General features: G+C 41.8%; 1 protein-coding gene across 11 annotated transcripts in view; it reads left to right on the top strand.

Annotated features, from left to right (window-relative positions):
* Window positions 1-23,513, top strand: part of LOC130477124 (receptor-type tyrosine-protein phosphatase delta) — a 619,168-nt gene that overhangs the window by 426,527 nt on the left and 169,128 nt on the right. The gene's annotated exons all lie outside the window — the stretch shown is intronic.

The raw sequence follows: 23,513 nt of genomic DNA on the forward strand, positions 1-23,513 counted from the left end.
TGCAAAGGGAAGTTGTGTTCTTTCTCTCATGAGTAGATGTATTCTCCAGCAGGAGAGCAACTCACACATCTATTGATAGAGGAGATGTACAACTACCTCGTTCAGCACATTGTGAAAAGTGGTAGAGAGACTCATTTTGCAGTTCCTGTTATATGCTGTTTCTTGTACTAGTCAAAGCAGCTCCTGTTAAAGTCACAAGCCTTACTAGCTATGTTTGGCTAAAACAACATAAAATATCCAACTCTGTAGGAATAAGATCAAATATGTTTCGCAATACACCACCATCATATCTTCAAATTAATATAGGAACAATAGTTTAATATGTCATACCTTTCAAAGGCTTTATCACAGACATTGCCTGGAATAGAGATTTTTATTTTAAAAAAACAGCAACTTGTGATTTAACTTGAAAAAGTAATAAATAGATTTGGCAGCTATGTGTTCAGCTCACAGTTCTGGAACATGGTTTACAAGGCTTCTTAAATAGCTCTGTGCAGATTAACAACAAAGATAGTACTAAAGAGTTGACAGCAAAGCACCAGTAGGGATTCAAAACGATGGACAATAAAGAGTTGCCAGGAAAGCATGAAACACAGAACAATCAATAAGTATTATTACTCTGGTTGCAGTGATTCTTGCTGCCTGTAAGACTCCCATGAGTGTGGCAAAGGAAATGGGGAGGAAAATGAGCAGGTTGTTAAATATTGTTGGGGATGAAACCTGACTTTTCTCTGGTGAGTTTTTATATCAAAGGCTTTGTAAACAGAATCTCCCATTTCAATTGCTGATTAAAGAGTTCACAATGAAGTGACGTTAAAAAAATTATTGAAGAGCACCAAACAAGATGAGAATATGAAAAATGAAATAGATGTTATAAAACTAAGTTAAGATGTAGTTTCTAAACAGCAGGCTGAAATAATACATTGAATCTCCCACCTTTCAAGATGAAGCTTATGCTTTTGAGATGAAGCTCTTCTACTGGGAGATGGTTTGCACCTCATGAGGGTAGGAAAAAATGTGTTTGGTGGGAGCCTTGCAAACCTGATAAGGAGGACTTTAAACTAAATCCTATGGGGGAGCAAGACAAAAACTTAAAGCATAGTATGATGACAATAACTGGAGATGAGAACAATAAAGATTTGCTGCTAGTGGCACATATGCGAGGAAACATTAACTTGCAGGTAAGTACAGAAACGAAAATCTCGGGGCACATAAACCATGGATTCTAATGTCTCTACACAAATGCACAGAGTATGGGAAACAATCAGGAGGAACTCAAAGTCCTAATACAGGAAGGGGATTTTGACCTAATAGGCATTACTGAAACTTGGTGGGGTGATACTCACAATTGGAATACTACGATTGAGGGGTACAACTTGTTTAAAAGGGATAGACAGATAAGGAAGGGGGCAGAGGTAGCATTGTATGTCAAAGATGTGTATACTTGTGAAGAAATATATGAATCTGAGCATGGAAGTTCAGTCGGGAGTCTATCGGTAAAAATAAAAGGCGTAAGAAATAATAGTGATATTATGGTGGGGGTCTGCTACCAACCACCAAACCAGGCAGAGGATTTGGATGAGACACTCCTAGACCAGATTACAAAATTCTCAAAGAGACAGGACACAGTGGTCATAGGAGATTTCAATTACCAGGATATCTGTTGGAAGTCCAACTCTGCTAAAAATGCAAGATCCAAAAAATTCCTGACTTGTCGTGCTGAAAACTTCATTTTCCAGAAAGTGGAGAAGGAAGCAAGGAGGTCTGCTATCTTGGACTTGATTCTCACCAACAGGGATGAACTGGTTGATGAGGTTAACGTTGTGGGCACCCTGGGTAGCAGTGACCTTGTAATCTGGGAATTTACAATCTTGGGGAAAGGAAAAACTGTATGTAGTCAGACATATAGGTTGGACTTTAAGAAAGCAAATTTTAACAAACTTAAACTTATGCTGGGTAGAATTCCATGGTCAGAAATACTTAAAAAGAAGGGAATTCAAGAGGGGTGGGAGTTTCTTAAAAATTAAATACTGAACGCATAATCACAAACCATTCCTATGAAAAGGAAAAACCGGAAGGGCCTAAAGAGGCCAGGGTGGCTCCATAAGCAGCTTTTTAAAGATTTGAGAAATAAAAAAGACTCATTTAGGAAGTGAAAGGAGGGCCTTATAACCAAGGGTGAATATAAAAAAATAACCAGTGCTTGTAGGGAGAGTGTTAGGAAAGCTAAAGCTCAGTATGAATTTAGGCTAGCGAGATGCTAAACACAACAAAAAAGGGCTCTTTTCCTATATACAGAGTAAGAATAACAACAAGGACATGATAAGCCCATTGCAGGGACCAGAAAGTGAAATTGTAACAGAAGATGAAGAGAGGGCAGAACTGCTCAATTCCTACTTTTCCTCAGTCTTCTCTTGCAAAGGAAATGGTGCTCAACATGGCAAAAACAGAACACATGAGGGAAGGGAGTTGCAGCCTAGGATTGGCATAGGGGTAATACATAAACACCTAGTTTCTTTAAATGAAACCAGGTCCTCAGGGCCAGATGAATTGCATCCAAGGGTACTAAAAGACCTTACAGATGTAATTTCTGAGCCTCTGTCCATTGTTTTTGAGAATTCTTGGAGAACAGGTGAGGTGCCAGAAGATTGGAGGTGACCAAATTTTGTCTCTATCTTCAAGAAGGGAAATAGATGGATCCAGGTTACTACCATCCCATCAGCTTGATGTCTATACTGGGAAAAGTTTTCAAACAAATCATCAGGCAGTCCTTGAGCATTTAGAAAGGATGGGTCTGATTACTAAGGGCCAGCATGGGTTCCTCAAGAACAAGTCATGTCAGACTAATCTTATCTCGTTTTCTGAGAAAGTTAGTACCTTGCTGGATCAGGGGAATGCAGTAGACATAGTTTATCTGATTCAGATTCAGATTCAGTTTAATACGGTCCAAGACCAACAATAAAAACTTTTACATAATAAAAGAATTATAGCTACAGTATATACAACAATAAATACTTGTCAAACATAATCACACACTCATAAGAGAACCATTAAAAACTAAGTTTAAATAAAACACAGTTACAGTCCATATATATATATAAAAACACTCATCCATTAGGTTTGACCCATGCTCTCCTAGTCTTCATAACTCGCCATCCAAATTTGGCCATTTTAAAGGTTAGCTCGGTGTCCTTATCTGAGAGCATGTTAGAAAGACGAGTCACTCTAGTTCTCCCCGGGTAGCCAGCTATTACAAGGGAAATGTCTTCTCTTATTTTATTATAAATTTTGCAGTAAAAAATGACATGTTCAAGGGTCTCTATGCTCCCATCAGAAAAAGGATATAAACGTTCACCATAGGGTATCTTTTTATATCTCCCTTCCAGTATAGCTGAAGGGAGAGCATTACAACGTAAGAAGGTAAAGGCCCTCCTATAATCAGGGTTATCCAAATGAATAAGATAAGGCAGGGGTCTGCAAACTGCGGCTCCTGAGCCGCATGCGGCTCTGGCCTGTTGAGTGCGGCTCTCCGAACTTGGTTCGGAGCCCTTGCTCTCGTGCCCGCTCGCGCCGGCAGCCAGCTGCGGAGCCGGGGCACCTGAGAGAGAGAGAGCGCGCGCAAGAGAGAGAGCAGGCAAGTGGGCGCGCTGTCTCTCCCCCCCGCCCCCCGTGGAGAATGGCCGGGTCCCCCTTTCCCTTGCCCTCAATGGTTGGGAGGCTAAAGCCTCCCCTCTAGCCACGCGATTGCTGGGTGGGGGCTCGGCGGTTCCTGCCCCCCCGCCTATCAGCTGTTGGGCGGGGCGGGCTTCCTTTGGTAGACCTGGCCTCCGGCTGAGTCCCATTGGGAGGCCAAGTCAACCCACTGGCTTTCTTGGTGGTAGACCTGGACTCCGAGGAGGGGAAAAAGTCCCCCTTCAGAGGCTAGATCTACCAATTGGCTTCTATGGGCCTCTGGAGGCCAGGTCTACTGCCTAGAAAGCCAATGGGCAGACCTGGCCTCCCAATGGGACTCAGCCGGAGGCCAGGTCTACCAATAGGCTTTTATGGCGGTAGACCACGCCTCCAGACGAGGACTCCGGACGGGGAGAGGGAAATGGCAGGGACTTACAATTTAATTTTTATCAATAAATAAGATCACTATTAAGTATGATATCAAGTTTTATTCAGTGTACCTATAGTTTAATTAAGACTTAAAACTTTAATTAAAGTTTATTAAGTTAATAAACTGTGTACCTACCTATATAGTTTAAGTTTAAGAAATTTGGCTCTCAAAATAAATCTCAATCGTTGTACTGTTGATATTTGGCTCTTTTGACTAATGAGTTTGCCGACCCCTGAGATAAGGCATCGGGGCCACATTAGTAAGGGTGTGTCGATTGGAACACACATTTTTAAGTCTATTTAGATCATGCTGTCCTTCCACATCGAGTGCTCTTTGCCTTATCAAGTCCCTGGCCTGCAAATAATCCATAGATAAAAGTAGTTGTTGGGAGAGACCATAGAAGCCTAATTTTTTCTTCAAACTCCTTAACCATGGAAAGGCAAAAGTATCATACAAGATCAAATTAACACTTTAGGACAAAGTGCTATTTTAAGCCAATAGGAAATTGCAGCTATCCATATCCATGCTTCTATCGTAACCTCCCCAGTCTCTATTCGAACTGCAGCATTAGAGACACTGGAAGGGACTTATAAAACAGCTCTCAAAAACTAGATTGAATCTTCTTCATCTTGTAGTAATTTGCCATGATCATAAGTGGTACCCCATATAGCATTTGAGAAAGAGATTTAGCCTTAAATAATTTAACAGCTGCCATAACGGAGCATCCCCCCTTAGTCCAGAAAATCTTTTGTATAGCTGCCACACTTTTTTGGGCATTCTAGGAAGCATAGGCTATGTGAGAAGTTCTTGAACCTGATGCCTGAATGACCACCCCCGGGTATTTATAACAGTGCACTTGCTCTATTTTGACCCCGTTTAAACACCAAGAATGGAGTTTTGGTTTGTTTGCAAAAACCATTACTTTCGTCTTGGAGTACTTAACCTCAAGTTGGTTGCCAGCACAATAAAGTGCAAGCAAGCGCAAGGCCCTTCTAAGCCCAGTAGGTGTTCTGGAAAGAAGAACAGCATCATCCGCATACAATAACAGTGGGATGTGTCTTCCCACCAGTTTTAGGGGGGTGCAATTCTGACTTATTTAAGCATGATACCAGATCATTGATGTAAAAAATAACCAGGAGTGGTGCCAATATGCAACCCTGTTTGACCCCCTTTCCTGTTTCAATAGGATCAGTGTGATGCCCTTTGGGGTTACATCTTACCCAAATTGTGGTCTTTTCATTTAAAATGAGTAGTTTATACTGTGATTTTAAGTTTTTCAAATCTTCTGGCGAGACTGCATCTGGGTTACACCTATGTCTAACATAAGTCGTGCTGAGAGCTCTTTTAAGACTCCTACACTCGTTATCAAACCAAGATTTGGAGTATTCAGTTGAAACTCTTAGGATTGGTGTTAGTACCACACATAGTTAATTGAATGGCTCTAAGCATTTGTTTGTATTGCCCCAAACAACTATCCATATTTTCTGCTGCTAAGAAACTCTGTAAAATTTCATCTATGCAAGGAGCTAATTGCACAGAAAAAACAACTGAGGGGACTGCTGCATCATGGGAGCTGGGAAACACCCACGTGAAGTGGAGGAAGTATCGCCGCCGCCTGCAAGTAAGCAGTCTAAAATAATTGATTACTTTGCTTCTGGCAGTCCCACAATATTCAACATTCCAGTTAGCAACCGTTTTACTATCTTGGATAGTAACAACATCTTGGATGATAACAACTTCGTTAGCGAGGCGGGAGATAAGGAAGAAACGCTAATTAATTTTGATCAGGATGCCAGTGAGGAACACGCTGGTACAGTTCTGAATAAGCTTTCTGAGCTGACAGCACAAACAGTGCAGTATATTTTTGAGCTTTTAAAAGAAATTAATATTCACCTGGAGAAATTGGCCCCAGCGGTCTTAAGCCTAATGAATAAGGAGCAGGTGAACTTGACTCCGCTGAGACTTTCGTCACATTGCATGGGGGGCTTTCCTTGTTGGACCCCCCCCCCCAGACACGAATGCCAAGAGTATGAGGTGCACAAGGTACTCAAACAAAAGCACGGCTCAGAATCTGTGTTTACAGCCTAATAAAGTTTGCCTGATGGTGTGCCGTTATAGAGGATGTATGCCAGCATGGACATAGTTTATCTAGGTTTCAGTAAGGCTTCTAAGAACCAATAAGGTTCTGCATAATATTCTTGTTGACAAATTGGGAAAATGTGATTCAGATTCTGTTGCTGTTAGGTGGATCTGTAACTGGTTGGCAGATCACACCCAAAGAGTGCTTGTTTATGGTTCCTTATCCACTTGGAGAGGAGTGACTAGTGGAGTGCCTCAGGGATCTGTCTTGGGCCCTGTGTTGTTCAATATCATTATGAATGATGAAGGAATAGAGGGGATGCTTATTCAATTTGCAGATAATACTAAATTGGGAGTGGTGGCAAATACGGCAGAAAGCAGAGCCAGGATACAGGATGATCTTGACAAGGTGGAGAATTGGGCTAAAACTAATAAAATGCATTTCAACTGAGATAAATGTAAAGTTCTGCATTTAGGTAGAAAAAATCAAATGCATAATTATAGGATGGGGGAGACTTGTCTTACCAGTAGTGTGTGTAAAAAGGATCTTGGGTTCTTAGTAGACCAAACACTGAACATGAGTCAGCAGTGTGATGTGGTAGCTAAAAAGGCAAATGTGATCTTGGGCTGCATCAACAGAAGTATAGTGTCCAGATCACACACAAAGTGATTGTATTGCTTTACTCTGTTCTGGTTAGACCTCACCTAGAGTTTTGTGTTCAGTTTTGGGCACCACAATTTAAGAACGATGTAGACAAGCTGGAATGTGTCCAGAGGAAGGTAACGAAGATTGTGAGGGATCTGGAGACGAAGTCCTATGAGGAAAGGTTGAAGGAGCTGAATATGTTTAGTCTCATATGATAACCATCTTCAAGTACTTGAAGGGGTGTCATATAGAGGATGGTGTGGAGTTGTTTTCTGTTGCCCCAGAAGGTCGGACCAGAACCAATGGGTTGAAATTAAATTAAAAGAGTTTCCGTCTAAATATTAGGAAGAACTTTCTAACAGTTAGAGTGGTTCCTCAGTGGAACAGGATTCCTTAAGAGGTGGTGGGCTCTCCTTCCCTGGAGTTTTTAAGCAGAGGCTAGATGGCCATCTGTCAGCAATGCCGATTCTATTACCTTAGGCAGATCATGAGAGGGAGGGCAGGAAGGTTTGCATCAGTGCTTGGCTCTTGTGGCCCTTTCTTACCTGCCCAGGGTAGTGCCGATCACCACTTTGGGGTCAGGAAGCAATTTTCCTGCAGGCCAGATTGGCTAGGTATCCTGGAGGGTTTGGGGTTTTTTTTTTTTTTTTGCCATCTTCTGGGCGTGGAGTAGGGGTCACTGGGGGGGTTGGGGGAGGTAGTTGTGAATTTCCTGCATTGTGCAAAGGGTTGGACTAGATGACTCTGGTGGTCCCTTCCAACTCTATGATTCTATGATCTCTCACCATAGGCTGGTTGCCTGAACACAGGATCAAGAAGCAAAATTCCCTGGAAACCATGCCAGTAGTCTTGTGTGATTCCAAGCAAGCTGCTGGTCCTTCTCTGCCATGGTCCTTCTCTATTTAGATATTAAGTATTAGACATGCAGTCCTGAAGAGCACTTAAGGGCATCTGATTCTGGGACAGCTGCTGCAATATAGCTTTTGTTCACTTTGTAGCATCAGCAAACTTTTCTTTGCTATTTGTCTGTAAATACAAGATTACAAGAGAATTTCATGTGGAAAAGTGACCCATCTTTGCAATACTTTGTTTTCATTTCTATTGCTTTGATTTGTGAGGCAAGTGTAACTTCAGTCTTTAGAAGAAGAAAAAATAATCACCTAAAACTTCAAACTATAAAAATATAATGTTAATGAGAGATGATGGAGCTTCTGATTTACAGGGATTCCTAGCAGTCAAGATGCTTATCAAAAATACACTGGATGGATGGATACAGTTTCCTAAATTATTAGAAACCAAAGTTCTCTTTACTTACCTTTTTGGAGATAGGATAGGATGAAACTGTATGTAACAATTTATAAAGGACAGAGTTTGCTTCTTTTGCCCTTCCTCCAAGGAGCTCGTAGTAGTATCTCCTTTAATTTTCACTTCAGTCCTGTGAAGTGAATTAGACTGAAGGAGAGATCAGTGTTAGCGTACCCATTGAGCTTCATGGCTGAACAGTCATTTAAACTACGGGCATTTTTGGTTCAAGCCTAGCATTTTACCCACTATGCCAAGTAGGTTATTTTAACCTTACTAGTGTCTAGTAAGTGTAAAAGATGTACTGTGCATAATCACTCAAATAAAAATTCATGTCTAAGCCAATTTTTCTTTCAGTCAGACATGAAGGGTATAATGCTTACATTTTTCATGATTGAAGTTTTCATGATTTAAAGCAGGTTTTTGTGCCATTAGAATTCCTGCCATGTCTTTATGCCTGTAATTTATTCAAGGCAAGAATCTGCAATAGGAGAATATCACAGTTATTTGTGCTGTCCCAGCCCAAGAGAAAATTGGTTCAAGGGGGTAATAGGGATGTCATCATAAAGTCTCCCCTTTCAAACAAAGAGAAAGGAGAGGAAAGATACCTAACAATGGACTTAGAAAGGTGTAACACTGCATAGGTTTCTACTGTAAGTGTAGCTCTGTTCAAGAATCTGGATTTTTTGCATATTGTTTATATTTCTAAAATTGAAAATAATAAATAAAATAAAAACATTAATTAGTACAATTAGGAATAGGGAATGATAGGACAATTTTTTTCTGGTTAAGCACATGTAAGTATATGAAAAATGTGAGCTTGGGATAGTGGAACAGATAAGGGCTGTGAATAATTTGATAGCAAAGAGTAATGTCTGAGAATGGCTGTACGTATCCATTCATCCTTTATCTAATACCTATGTTAGAATAATGGAAAATGTGATAGTACTAGAATGCTTTTGTGTTACTGTGGCTTGGATTAGGGGTAAGTACATGTATTGTATACACATTTAGATACATATTACCATTATTGAAATACTATGTATTGCAGCACATATAAAACATTAAATGCATATACATATCGAAGTGTCCGTTGTGTGCAAATTCACATGAATAAACTGTTTGTACAGAAATGGGAAGGATAGAGAGTAGAGCACTCAAAACATTAAATCAATGGATATGATCAAGTGACATATGTCCAAACTTGATAACAGTTTATATTATAGACTTTCACTGTGTAAGTTGTTTTCATGGCTGCGTCTACAAAGAGGTGAAGTGAGGCAATGGCCTCAGGTGACAGACTTGACAGGACTGCAGCCACCACATCAATGTGAGGTATTTTGAAACCTCCATTAGCATTGTTCAACTTGCTGCTGTCCTGAAGAGAGGGGGGAAGAGCATTAGCTGCTCTTTCTCATGGGAGAGGAACAAACAACAAACCACAGGTGGTGGGTGGCCAGGGCACTGGCCTCAGGTTGAAGCCCTTGTTAAGATGGCACTGGCTACGTTCCTATTTAGGAAACTTCTGTACTTCTGTGAATAAGGAAACTTCTGTACTTCTGTGAATAAGACAATAGTATGAAAAGGAGAACTGTATTCTCTTAATATTGTTTTCTATTAAAACTAACTCAGCCACACTTGAATAATTTCTATATGTGCATTGAATTTACAGTTCAGTCCTAAGCAAGCCCATTGACTTTAATGGATTTAGAAGAGTATAACTGGATTTAGGATGGCACTGCTAATCTGCTCAAAAAGTAAACTGTTCCAGAGTGATAGTTGGAAGATAGTAGAATCTCTTTGTTGCTCAGGGTGATAAAGTTTGTTGTACTCTTTTCTACATGAATCCAGTGAAATGGAGTATTGATAGCACCCCAATAGAACAAGTTAAAAACTACAAATATTTAGGCATCATATTCAATTATCATCTATCTTGGACAGGGCACATAAAAAGGGTGATAAATTTGGCTAGACATTCAACAGCACAATTAAAACACTTCTTTTTCTCAAAGGGCGATCAGAACGTTACCGCGGCTATTAAAATTTTTGACCTCAAAACATATAGCCAAATACTCTATGGTATTCCAATTTGGATAAGGGCCTTTAACAGCAATGTGGAGAGCCTTCAGGTGAATTTTATAAGACAAATACTAGGAATCCCAAAATGTGTCTCATATTCAACCATCTCTCTGGAAATTGGCCACAATTTGATAGAGACGAGAGTCTGGATATTGACTCCTAATATGTTCTCATTAGTGGGCAAAACCTCAGAGCCAATAAATGCTCCGTAAACATTGGGCTGTTTAGGTATGAAAGACAGCCCAACAAAATTAAGCTGAATGTACCAGAGGACATGCCAAGCTGTAACCAAAGAAAGTGCAGGCACCATACAAAATTTGGGGCAACAAATTAAGGACTGGCCTCCTGGATAAGCCAGAAAGAAAACTGGCTCATGCCTCTGCATCATTTCCTGAATCCAAAGGCATAAACCAGCCGCTCTTGGCCATCAGGCTGAGCCCCAAATAAATATATATAGTATTTTCATTATTTTATCTGGCCAAGGGCCGTAAATAAACTATCTATCTATCTATCTATCTATCTATCTATCTATCTATCTATCTATCTATCTATCTATCTATCTATCTATCTTTTTCATTATTTATCCATTCATATTTTAAACTCCCAATCAATTGCACAGTATTAGCAGAGCTGATGAGTTGCCCACATTAATACTTGATGCATGTGAGCCCCAAATAAATATATATTATTTTATTTATTATCTATATTGTAAACTCTCAATTAATTGCACAGTATTAGCAGAGCTGATGAGTTGCCCACATTAATACTTGATGCATGTGTGACCTTAATAAATTAAACAGGGAGGGGGCAGGCAGGTCACTCACTGCCTGATCCTTACTGGAGAAGACTGAGGATTGAACCTGGGATCCTCTGCATGCCAAGCAGATGCTCTCCCACTGAGTCACAGCCCCTTCTGGTATAAATCTGAGCCAAAATTCAGGGCAAGTGAGATAACCCACTGTAGCAATGTTAAGTCCAATGGAAGTCTACTGCCGATGCAAACCTCCAACCCACTGCACTGAGATACAAATATAGAGGGGAGGGGGGAGTGTTTATGTCCAGCCCCCTCTTCGTAAGAGGATAGTAGCCAAGAGCCCTGAAAGAGCTCCGCAAGTCCTCGATCTTATCAATTAATGTCTCATATCCTTATGTATTTGGAACGCAACTGCGTGAAACCGCCCCTTACAGGACATGAGAGGCAAGGCAAGGGAAAAAAGGGGGGCAGTTTTTAACAACCTGCCTGGGTAAGCTAAGCTCCCCCCAACCCCAGAAAGAATGAGCCAAACAAAACTAATATAGGCAAAAAATGGAAGGAGAGGGAGCTAAGTACCCTGCGATGACAGTAAGATCTGGGCTAAGGCCACGCATTCTGAACCAATCCCAAAGTAATCCCGCCATCAAACAAAGCGGGGAGGAGGGAAGTGGGTTAAAAACGCCACCCAAGAGTTTCAAGCTCCTGTTTCCCCAAGACTTGCAAAAGCAAAGAGCCCTCAGAAAGAGTTTCACAATTACTCCCCTTCTTAAAGGTTTCCTTTTTATGTATTTATTATTATTATTATTTTGAAATGCCTGAGGCAAAGGACAATTACTGTTGCATTGTAAAATCCCTCCACTGGACCTGACAGGCCAGGTGGAAGGGGTGGGATTGGAGTTGCATGCCGGAGGAGATACTTGTAAAGAGAAGCAGCTGCAGGCAAGAAAGATCTCTGCCCCCCAAGGGACAGTTGGTGACTTTTCCAGAGCGCGGAGAAGTCACAACAAAAAAGTGCGGGGTTACCAGCCCCGCGCTGCAACCCGACCCCATAAAGAGCCAGTTGCTGTAAAGCAGAAGAGCCAGGAGCCGGGAAACTACACTGCTGTTGCCCCGAAGCTTTGTGGCCCCACTCAATCTTCCAATCCTTCCTGCGGCGTCCTGCACTCGCCGCCACCCCTGCATGGAAAGAGGCCGGAAGCTGGCCGCGCACCACTTTTTAAAGGTGCGGGGAGACCCACGAGGTCAGGCAGCTGCCTGACATCACTCCCCCATGCCCCCCGCTGGCCAGGAAGACTGCAGGGCCGGCGGGGTCTCGCGGGACAAGCGGCACCCCCCCTGCCTTGAGGGCACTCCCTCTTCTCCCCGGAGCCGCCCGGATAGGTCCACGATTCCCGACCTGTTTATTCAGGTAGGGTTTTCTTTTAAATACTGGATTAAAATCCACTTTAGAGCCAACTTGAAAGATCTAACGTTCTGTCTTCTGAAGGATCCATACAGGGCCAGCTGGTTCTCGGCAATTTTAGCCAAACGTAATCAAATTGGAATTAACCTGGATGAGTTATTAATGCTAGAGGAAAAAGCAGCTTTTTATTTACTCAAACAACGACTCTTAGATCACAAATATCAGAAAATATGCCCTCTCACTCCGCCAGTATGATCCCCACTTAAAATGGGTTTGTCAATATTACCCTTAAAGACGCAGCAATACTTTAGTACACTGGAGGAACCTCTTCAATGGAGAGCATTTATGCTAGCTCGACTCAATTCCTTTCCATCTAAGGTTTTATATGGGAGATTTACTAAGACTCCCTTTAACAAGAGGGTATGTCCATGCAGAACGAGCCAGCCAGACGCCCTACATCACATTATCTTAGATTGTCGTTTACATGAAGAACCCCATAAAAAAATTATATTACCCTTAATCAGCAAATGGATGGCCCCTTATAGAACATCCACTTGCCAATTCTTGCTGAACAACATAACAACTGATGTTATGGTGAAGGTGGCGGAGTTTTTGGCAGAAGTTGTTAAGGTTAAGATTCAAACTTAATTTTAATATAGATATGTATTATCTGTTTATCTCTGACCCTGTGACCATCAATATTATGCCAATAAAGGTTATCTGATTCGGATTCTCTTTTCTACATGGATCATCCTTTTCTGTCACTTGTATTTCACCCTGCTTTGCCTTCTTGTTCTAAAAGATCTCTTGCTCATCTTCGTTAAGTGTAATGTTTATAACCATTTACGTTTGCAGACACATTCATTAGCAGTCTGAATGTGTAAGCATTCTTTCTGAATACGTTTTAGTTGGAGCAGTCTAATTTCCTGTCTTATTGTAAATGGTGTTTGTAATTAAACCTCTGCTTTGCTTTGCACAAATTACAGAGTTGTTGTTTGAACATGAATGTTAGCAAAACTTCCTGGATTTAAAAGGAGTAGAAAATTCAGCAGGTGGAAAGGCTGGTGTACAGATATAGGTATGTAGCAGTTTCATTATGAAAGATGATATGGAAATCTGCTAAATTAAATAAATAAATACCAACATAAGCCCTCAACAACATACAGGAAGACAAAAACACAAATAGTGCAGAATTTCAGGAAAACACTAAATGATTAAATGTCTTCAGAACCTTAATGTGAAGTCAACCTTTTGTAGTACGAAAAATCTCAACTGGAAAGACCTTGGATCGTATTGTGAGTTTCTACACTTTCAAAAACCAAGAAAAGTTGTGGTGTAAATACAAAAACTAAATTATTGTAATTTCAGTAAATTCTAAAATAATTATATTTTAATAAATAGACAATAACCATGCATTCCCGAGATTCGGCGTACGGGAATGGCGGAGAGAAGGCTCAAGCGAGCCACCTCCTAAAGCTGTTCGCTGTATGCTGGGAAAAAAAAGCCTTTTCGTGGCTTTTTTTTTGTTAAATGGGGCCTTTCACCCCATAGAGAACAGTGAGGCTGCGCCTGCTAAAAAGCAGGTGCAGCAACGCTGTTCTTGGTGCTGGCGTAATGGGGCAAAAGGGGACAGGAAGCTGCCTACTGGTGGCTCCTCCCCCGCCCCACCCCAAGAACGCCCCCCCCCAAGCCTGCGCCACAAGTCTTCGCTGTGGTCTGCGCCATGAGGAGACTGCACTGGCGAAGGAGCGCTGTGCAGCTTTGCGGCACTCAACTGCTGACAGAACTGCCCTTGCTGCCAGCGTAAGTGCGTCTTGTGCCATGATTAGACATACTTACGCTGGCGGCGAGGTCACGCCGCCTCCTAAGAGGAATCGGCCCCCAACCTCAGCAATGCATGGTAAGTAAAACATAATAATTATAACATATAAAATTCTGCTATTTTCAGTTGTAAGATAAAAGACCAACATGGAAATCACTCCAAAGGGGGAGTGAACACTGACTCTATCTCAAAAGTCTAACATTGCAGACCTCATGTTACAGAGCAAATGTGCATACATTTGTTTGATTCATTCACTACATACTGATATTACAGTATCAAACTGATCTTGTATGGGACTGAATCTTCCAAAGACATTTCTTATATTAGAAAAAAACTGAATCAGAAACAGCAGTCTCCTGAGGATTTGAAGCTAGTACTTGCTAAAAGTTGGCCATATAAATCACATTGCATCAGTGTTGAAATATCTGCACTGGCTTCCAGTTGCGTTCTGTGTCCAATTCAAAGTAATGGTTTAGATCTTTGTAGACCTAAATGGTCTGCATGCAGGATATATCAGGAACTACCCTCTCTATTATGACCTACTGAAGAGTTAAGTACAGACTGTCATGGTGGCAGGGTGTTTTTCAGCAATGGCACTAAAAATGTTTGCTACCTCAGGGAAATTTGCTTAGTTTCCCACAACGGCAACTGGCAATTAGTGGCAACAGAAGAGTGCTATTCCAGACAGCTTTTAATGTTGATGTCTTCTTGCCCTTAATTCTAATTCTGTTATCCTCTTCTGGATTTTAAACTAGATCACACATAGATTTTTAGGGAACAGCCCTAAGCATGTCTACTGAGAATCCTATTCAGGTCTATTGAATGGGGCTTACTCCCTGTATAATGCTCTAGGGCACTATTAGTGTCTTTTTGTTGTAATGGTATAAAATAGTTTACAAATTTTCTCTCATTTGTGTTGTAGTAAAACTGTTAGGCAAGACATTATACTTCTATTTTGACAGGTTGAGCACTAATGTCTTGGCAACCAATGACCTATGAAACCATGGATGTCAGATTTTAAACTATGTCTTCTGGATCTAGACAACTGTTTACTCTTGGGCACAACAGCTTTTGAACTGTATATCAAATGTAGGCTAACATAAACATGATCTTTTTGTTCTTGTATATGGGAAACTGAAAAACAGATACTTACTTGAAAAGTAACTACTTGTATTTCAAGAGCAGTTACCAAATTTATTTCTTTTAAAGAAATGATTGTAGTTAAATTTTGGTTTTTCATATGAGATGCACAGCAATGGTAACTATCAGGCCTATTACATTGTTGGTATTTTGGCTGGAGCTGAATCAGCATGTACAGCTTCATTTTCAACTTTTTTTTCTTTTTTAATTTTCAAGACTCTATTTTCTTATTTAATTAAAAACAATATTACTGAGAACATTAAACAATCATGACAGCACTTAAGAAAATTTATTGGCTATGTTAGGATGGGAGATATGTGCTTGATCCATAAAGAACTACTTTAATTGAAGCAGAGTTTGGAGTAAAAGAGGTAAATAGCTGAATGCACACAAAATGTCTGTACTTTCTTTTAAGAAGCCATCATGATTTTTTATGTGCAATTTAAACCAGTACTTACAACTGTGCCTACTCTGTATGGAATCTTTGAGCAGAGGTTTTGAGGAATCTTAATGGCTTCTAGGATGAGAAATGATATAATTTTGTAATCTGACCTGACTACCTGTACGTATTGATTTTTCAAGTGATTCGGTTCCATTAGGTGAATTGCTGGTGTGTTTGAAAACAGGTTATGGGGAGTCATTGCCAAGAAATGAAACCTCTCATGCACCATCTTTAACTGCTTTTATGGGGGGGGGGAGGGGGAGGAGAGAGATAATGGGCATAAGATATATTTTAAAGGGGGAAAGCTATTAAAGTGTGCATCAGTACATTCCAACAGTGATTTTTTTCTCTTCGATACTGCTTTTTCAGTGTATGTTTCACTGAAGTAAAAGTTACTTTACCCTGACATGTCCCCCCCAATTTCTCCCATACATGCATTTGTATGTGCTTCCTTATATTATAAATGCTTATAGTTGCCTGTATAAGTCAAAACCTGATTACCATCTGTACTAGTGAGTGGCTTTGACAGAATGTCACTAGTTATATCGCTACTAGTATTAAAAACATAAGAAAGGCCATACTGGATCAGACCAAGATCCATCAAGTCCAGCAGTCTGTTCACACAGTGGCCAACCAGGTGCCTCTAGAAAGCCCACAAACAAGGCAACTGCAGCAGCACCATCCTGCCTGTGTTCCAAAGCACCTACTATAAAAGACATGCTCATCTGATCCTGGAGAGACTAGGTATGAATCATGACTAGTATCCATTGTGACCAGTAATGATGAATAGCCCTCTCCTCCATGAACATGTCCACTCCCCTCTTAAAGCTTTCCAAGTTGGTAGCCATCACCACATCCTGGGGCAGGGAGTTCCACAGTTGAACTACGTGTTGTGTGAAGAAATACTTCCTTTAATCAGTTTTGAATCTCTCACCCTGCAGCTTCAGCAGATGACCCCATGTTCTAGTATTATGAGAGAAGGATAAAAGCATCTCCCTGTCCACTCTCTCCATACCATGCATAATTTTATAGACCTCTAACATGTCTCCCCCAACCACCTTCTTTCCAGCCCTAAGCATTTTAACCACTCCTCATAGGGCAGTTGCTCTAGCCCCCTGATCATTTTGGTTGCTCTTTTCTGCACCTTCTCAAGCTCTGCAATATCCTTTTTAAGGTGTGGTGACCAGAACTGTACACAGTATTCCAAGTGTAGTTGCACCATAGATTTGCGCAAGGCCAGTATGATAGCAGCAGTTTTATTCTCTGTTCCTTGTCTAATTATGGCCAGCATGGAATTTTTTACAGCAGCCACACACTGGGTTGACATCTTCATCGAGTGATCCACTACCACCCCAAGATCCCTTTCTTGGTCTGTCGCTGCCAGCACAGATCCCATTGGTGTATAGGTGAAGTTGGGATTTTTTGCCACAATATGCATCACTTTGCACTTGCTGACATTGAATCTCATTTGCCATTTTAATGCCCATTCCTCCAGTTTGAAGAGATCCTTTCGAAGCTCTTCACAGTCCAATTTTGTTTTAACCAGACTAAATAATTTGGTGTCATCTGCAAACTTGGCTACCTCGCTCTCAATCCATAAGAAGACTTGCCCTTTTATCCCATGATTATGAAGTTTGCTTAGCAGTCTTTGGTGGGGGACCTTGTCAAAAGCCTTTTGGAAATCCAAATACACAGGCCTGTACACATGCTTATTGCCACTTTCAAAAAACTCCAAAAGGTTAGTGAGACAGGACCTACCTTTACAGAAGCTATGTTGGGTTTTGCTCAGCAGGGCTTGCCCTTCTATATGCTTGACAATTCTATCGTTAATAATGCTTTCCATCAATTTACCTGGAACAGATGTTAAGCTAACTGGCTTGTAACTGGCTTGTAATTTCCTGAGACCCCCCTGGAACCTTTTTTATAAATGGGTGTTGCATTGGCCATTCTTCAGTCCTCTGGTACAGAGGCTGATCAAAGGGACATATTACATATCTTTGTTAAAAGTCCAGCAATTTCCCATTTAAGTTCTTCAAGAACTCGAGGATGAATACCATCTGGTCCCTGTGACTTGTTAGTTTGCAGTTTGTCTAGACATTCTAGGATTTCCTGCCTTGTTACCACTATTTGCCCCAGTTCCTCATTCTCCCCTCCCCAAAACCTCTGTTCAGGAGAAGAAAACTGCCTTAAATCTTCAACAGTGAAGACAGATGAGAAGAATTCCTTTAGCTTCTCACAAATTCCTTTATCTTCCCTAACAGCACATTCCTAAGGCCACAGGCACTGCGCCGCGGTGGAGAGAGGCACAGCAATGCCACAGCTAGGAGGCCTCCTAAGGGGCTTAGTGGCACCATGCATGGCCACAGAAAATAAAAGTGAAAATAGAAGGGAGAGGGAGAGGTGCAGCTTGGCGGCGGCGGTGGGCCAGGGCGGGAGAGGAAGGCCAGGAGATGTGTGGGGGGGAACAGGAGTTATTTCGCCAGGAAGGACAACTACGGCAGAATGATGGGGCGCTGTATAAGCAGAATTGCCCCCCCCCCTTGCTGGTCATCGCCCCGACCTCCAGTCGCACCCATGCACCACACCTTCTCTTGTCATTACTGCCAAGGTCCCTCCCAAGGAGGTGCCAGGAGCAATCCTCCACTCCTGCCTGTGCCTCCTCTTCTCTGGGGCGACCCTGGCCCACTTGCAAGTTGCCCACCTGCTGGCAGCTCTGGACTTGTGGGTGGCTCGCGGGCAGCAGAACCATTGCCAGGGCAGCAGCTACAGTGAGCGTGTCAGCACCCTCTGGCTCTTTCACAGCGAGGGCCTGGACTGCTTCCACCTGCACAGGGCAGTTATCCACAGGATCCGTGAGGTGGTGGCCATCGCTGTCCATGGCCCTATTTTAGGGCCATCCGTGTCCTGCACATCCCTGTCCTTTCTCCACCAAGTCTCCTTTGTTTCTGTTTCTCAGGGGTCTGAGCAGAGGAGCAGTCACCAGAAGATCAGCTGCAGGCGTGAAGTTAAAAAAAAATTAAAAATGGGGGAGGGGGAGCTTGTCGCACATCCATGATGTCATGAATTATGTGACTCTCCCCAGGGGTAAAGTGCAAACAGGCAGTTGTAAATACAGTGAAGAACTTAGCCTAGGTGCGAAAGGGAAAGTTGACTGCGAAGCCAAACCACACAGATCGACCACGCCAATAATTTGGGGTAAATTGATAGTGCGTTAAGCCTTTATGTTTTCCCTTAAAACCATGCACTCTAACTTAGCCATTTTTTGCTTGGAGACTTCCAGCATTAGCATAGAAACACCTTCACACTGTCTTTCTCTTTCTTGCCTGGCATATGCCCTTGGGCATCTTTAAGTTGCTTTCCCACTTTAGTGTACCAGCCCCTTTCATGTCTACCCCATTCCCGTGTGGGCTATCAGAAGCAATTTTCCCTTTGTCCATTTGCATTGAGTCTGCCCAAACCGGATGCTTCTCAGCTCCTGTCTGCTTCCTCCCCCACCCCAGGCTCAATTTAAAAGCTGCTCTGCCATTTTTTTAATGTTTCATGCCAGCAGTCTGGTTCCATCCTGGTTCAAGTGGAGCCCATCTCTTTTGTATAGGCCCGGCTTGGCCCAAAATGTTGCCCAGTTCCTAACAAATCTAAAGCCCTCCTCCCTACACCACTCTCATTCACGCATTGAGACTCCCCAACTGTGCCTGCTTAGCTGGTCCTGTGCATGGAACAGGTAGCATTTAAGAGAAAGCTACCTTGCAGGTCCTGGCTTTTTTAGTCTCCTGCCTAGTAACTTAAATTTGGATTCGAAGACCTCTGGACCACACTTCCTCACATTGTTGGTGCCAATGTGCACCACAATCACTGGCTCCTCCCCAACACTACCAGACTACCTCAATATTCTTTTATATTGGACAAAATGAGTTAATACCCAGTGGATCTAACCTTTGAAGATTCCCATACAGATGAGTTCTGGAAATTGTTCAAGGATAGAAAATGTAGTCCAACATTTTGAGGGATGTCAGTTCTCTGTAATTAAAGTTTCCCTTTTCAGAGCAGTCTTTACTTCCACAGGTTTCCTGTAATGGATAGTGTAGAAAGAATCAATCTGGTGTTCTAAAAAAATGTTGCAAAGTAGCTTTGAAGATATAGTTTACACAAAAGTCAAGGCCAATTACAAAGCTGCTTCCTGCTTCCTTGGAGCACTTTCTGAGCAGAAGAAAATCTTTTTAAAACCGAGGCTTGGATTTCTCCCTCCCCCCTTCCTTTCAGATTGCTCCATTTTTTATGTTGTTGTTCTTAAAATGCTTTTTTATGTGGCAATTTGGTTTGGGGGATTTTCTCTCACAGTAAGCACTACAAGTAAGCCAGTTACAAAGTAGCATTTAAAGGGGTGGGACTTGATTTTAGCTTGGAGACTGCTGGTGCATAGACTCCCAACAGGAGGTGTGGGTCCAGCGAGCAATGAACCTCAGGTAAAACTCCCATGCATAAATGACCATAATCTGGATCCACCCAAACTATGACCTCATTTAGGATTGTTCTTTAGCCAGCAGGCTGTCATATATCCTTTCCTTTTATCCCTTAGAAGCTCCTTGATCAATTGATCTTGAGCAGCATATGTCTAGTGTTGGAGGGATATAAGGACTGAAACAAATCTTGCCACTGACAATGTAGCCTTAGGGTCCCTATCACTTAGTAAAAAAGGCATTATGTCAGTCACAGAGGCATTGGATTTGTATATTAAAAGGGGGGAAATATAGTGCGATCTAAGTTCCTCGTAAAAGCGGCATTCCAAAAGGACATGGGCTAATGAGTCAATAGAGCCAGAAGAGCAAGGGCAGATCCTGTCTGAGTATGGTATATTCAGAATTCTGCCCTGCATTACCATAGAAGGGTTAGCATTCAGTCTAGCCAAGCAAAAAGCTCTACAGAGACGAGGAGTTGTTAGATAATATGTATAGGCAGGCAGACCACGTGGAGGGGGTATTCCGAAGAACTGGGATGAACAGACACGACGAGCACGAAAAGTAGTGCTGTTATAATCGAGCTCTTTAATGCGCTTTTTAATTTTGGCAAAAGCTTCAGTTTTCCCAAGATATATTCCAGCTGCTATATAGTTTAGGTGAGGGAACTTTCCAGCCAAATAGAAAATGGCTTACTGACGGCTTCAAAACTTCCTTCCATGTAGGTAATGTCAGAATCTAAAAGCACCCTGGCCCCAAGGAGAGTCATGAGCATTCTTGAACTCCTGCAGGGAGTGCTGAGTGGATTAGGGGATTCAAATGACTTTCCGCAACCACCAAAGAAAGACTGGGTTCTGTCTGTTTGGGCTACAGAGCCTATTGAGGAAAGGGCAGAACTTCTGTGATAGAATAAATGTTTTGGCCTTCTTTCTGTCTGTGCTTTGTAAAGATCCATAAGGGCAGAATCAAAAGGAAAGAAAAAATTCCAGAAAACTCCCTTCTGGAATGAAGGAGATAGCGATATAGTTCCTACTCATAACATATGCTGTTTGTTTGTTTGTTACAGTGCATAGTCAGACCGGTGCAGGTATTTTGCTGGTCAGTGGCAGTTTGATTAGTGAAAGAAACATTGCTGTATATTGCTTCCATCCTGTGATATCTCTTACTTGACAACTTTTCCTTGGGGGAATTATCTGTTGAGTAAGCTGACGCTGGAGGTGTTTCCCTTTCTGGACCCCATGACTCACAACCAAAGGGGAAGAAGGTAATTCCTTCATGTTTAGGGAGGGTTGGTAACAGCAACCAAAATACTGAGAAGTAGGATGCTGTCCGTTTTTGTAAAGTTAATCATCTGAATTGAAAAATGCATAAGATCCCAATGTCTTGCTTATAAACTTGTCTTAGAACACCAGAATTATATGCATAACTTGTATAGCACCTCTAGGGACAGAACTCAAGTTGTGGCTTATGAGAACAAGTGTGAGAGCTAAAATTGTGGGGCTTGTGGATTTCATTAAGGGCTCCTCTCTTTCTTCCTATAGTTGAACACTAGTTAAAAGTGCTTTGTTCTTTCATTGATGTTGTTCTTTATGCAATGTGTTCTGTAAAGCTGTGGTACATAATACAGTCAGAGATATCAGTGTTTAGATTTGGTCTATGTAATGTCAGTTTCTGTACAATATTGCTCCCAGCTACTTTTCCTCTCTCAGGAGAAAAGCTTCTAGTCTCCGTATGTGTTCTTCAGTGGGAGTGTGGAGAAATGCATTTTGTTTTGAGGCTTCAGCTCTGCCCAAACCCCAGGCTTGGTTTTTAAAAGTTGTTGTCTGTGAACAGTAGACAGGCAGGAGGGGGAAAGTCAATTGCTCCCAAGTATCACCCATACTGACTGGCTTTAGCAAGTACCAAGCCACCAAAGCTTTACAAATGGCCATCCTGGCCAGAGAGAATGAAATAGTGCCAACTCACACCTTGTCTGGAATCTCACACCCAAAAGCTGACAGAGACTTGGAATTCAGGAGGCTAGATAGGATCTTCCTGGTGGTTCCAGGAAGGAGAGATTTGACACACAGAATGGTTAGCTGGTCAGAAGAGATAAAATCCATTGGCACAGAGGGAAAGGGCTGGAGTTTGGCTGATTTCATCCAGAAGAAGGAGCTTTCACACTGGGCTTTATCTTGATGACCACCATCGCCACATGCAGTGGACAAAGTGCTTGCTGCCGAGACAAAGATTCCAAGGTAATGGGAAGCTTTGAGATTGCTGTACTTTCTAACTTTAAAAAGCCTTGTCTTTGAGTAACGGCATATAGGGCATGTACAGAGTTAAGGGGCAGGGGATTGCATGTTTGCACCTTTTTGTTCAGTCCATTTCTGTGTAGAGTATGGGTGTGGTATTTTTCCTTTTAATACATTCTTTACTATTCTAAATGCTGGTAGCTGTGTTCTATACAACTTAGAGCTTTACTGTTCTAGAACACTATTCAAAATGGGTGCAAGGGAAAGGGAGGGATTTGGTTGTTTGCTCACTAATTCCCCAGTAGTGTGGAAGTGCAGTAATATGTCCCTGTGGTAACTAGTTGCTGGGTAGCCTGAGACACGGGCTTTAGGCAGAGCCTTTTATCAGCAATGTGGAAGGGAAGCCTTCTTGGCAGGTAATTCCACAACTGACCAGCTGGTAGTGTACCAGAGGAAAAGCACAATAGGACTCTTCTATGAGTCAGGCAAGCTGGGAGAGTGTCATGTCACCAGGCAGAGACCCAGGACAAATGCTGGTGCCTAGATGCCTTGGAGAGCTGAAGTGGAGGAGGCTTCACAGTTCAGAGGACCTATTCTGGCACAAGGAGAAAAGCTTATGAGGACTGTTGTAAGTGCCATAATATAACAACCTTGGAGGACTGTGCTGCAAGTGCTCTGTTCAAAATAGTAGCCTTATCTTTTTTTTTAGAATAAAACAGAAGAAATTTATACTCACCTGTGTGTAATATGTGCATTTGATGTGTGTAATATTCAATAATATGTTCATAATATGTTCATATGCATATGTAACATTGATTTCAGGTAACATGCTTAGAATGTCTCATTGAAAGCTTTTCAAAAAGCAGGTGTGTGTGTAATAGAACATATCCAGGGATATGTTTGTGTAATGGTTTAGGGGATTATTAACTGCCTGAAGGAAACTATCGGTGATTAAATCTTCCTTAGGGACTGAGTGAAAGCTTTAGAAGGGGACTCAACAAACATTTCATAATTTGCTGAAACTGTGTAATGGACACATTGATGTCTTCAGTTTTTA

This window comes from Euleptes europaea, chromosome 4 (assembly GCF_029931775.1).
Source record: "Euleptes europaea isolate rEulEur1 chromosome 4, rEulEur1.hap1, whole genome shotgun sequence".
In the NCBI taxonomy this organism is placed as follows: Eukaryota; Metazoa; Chordata; class Lepidosauria; order Squamata; family Sphaerodactylidae; genus Euleptes; species Euleptes europaea.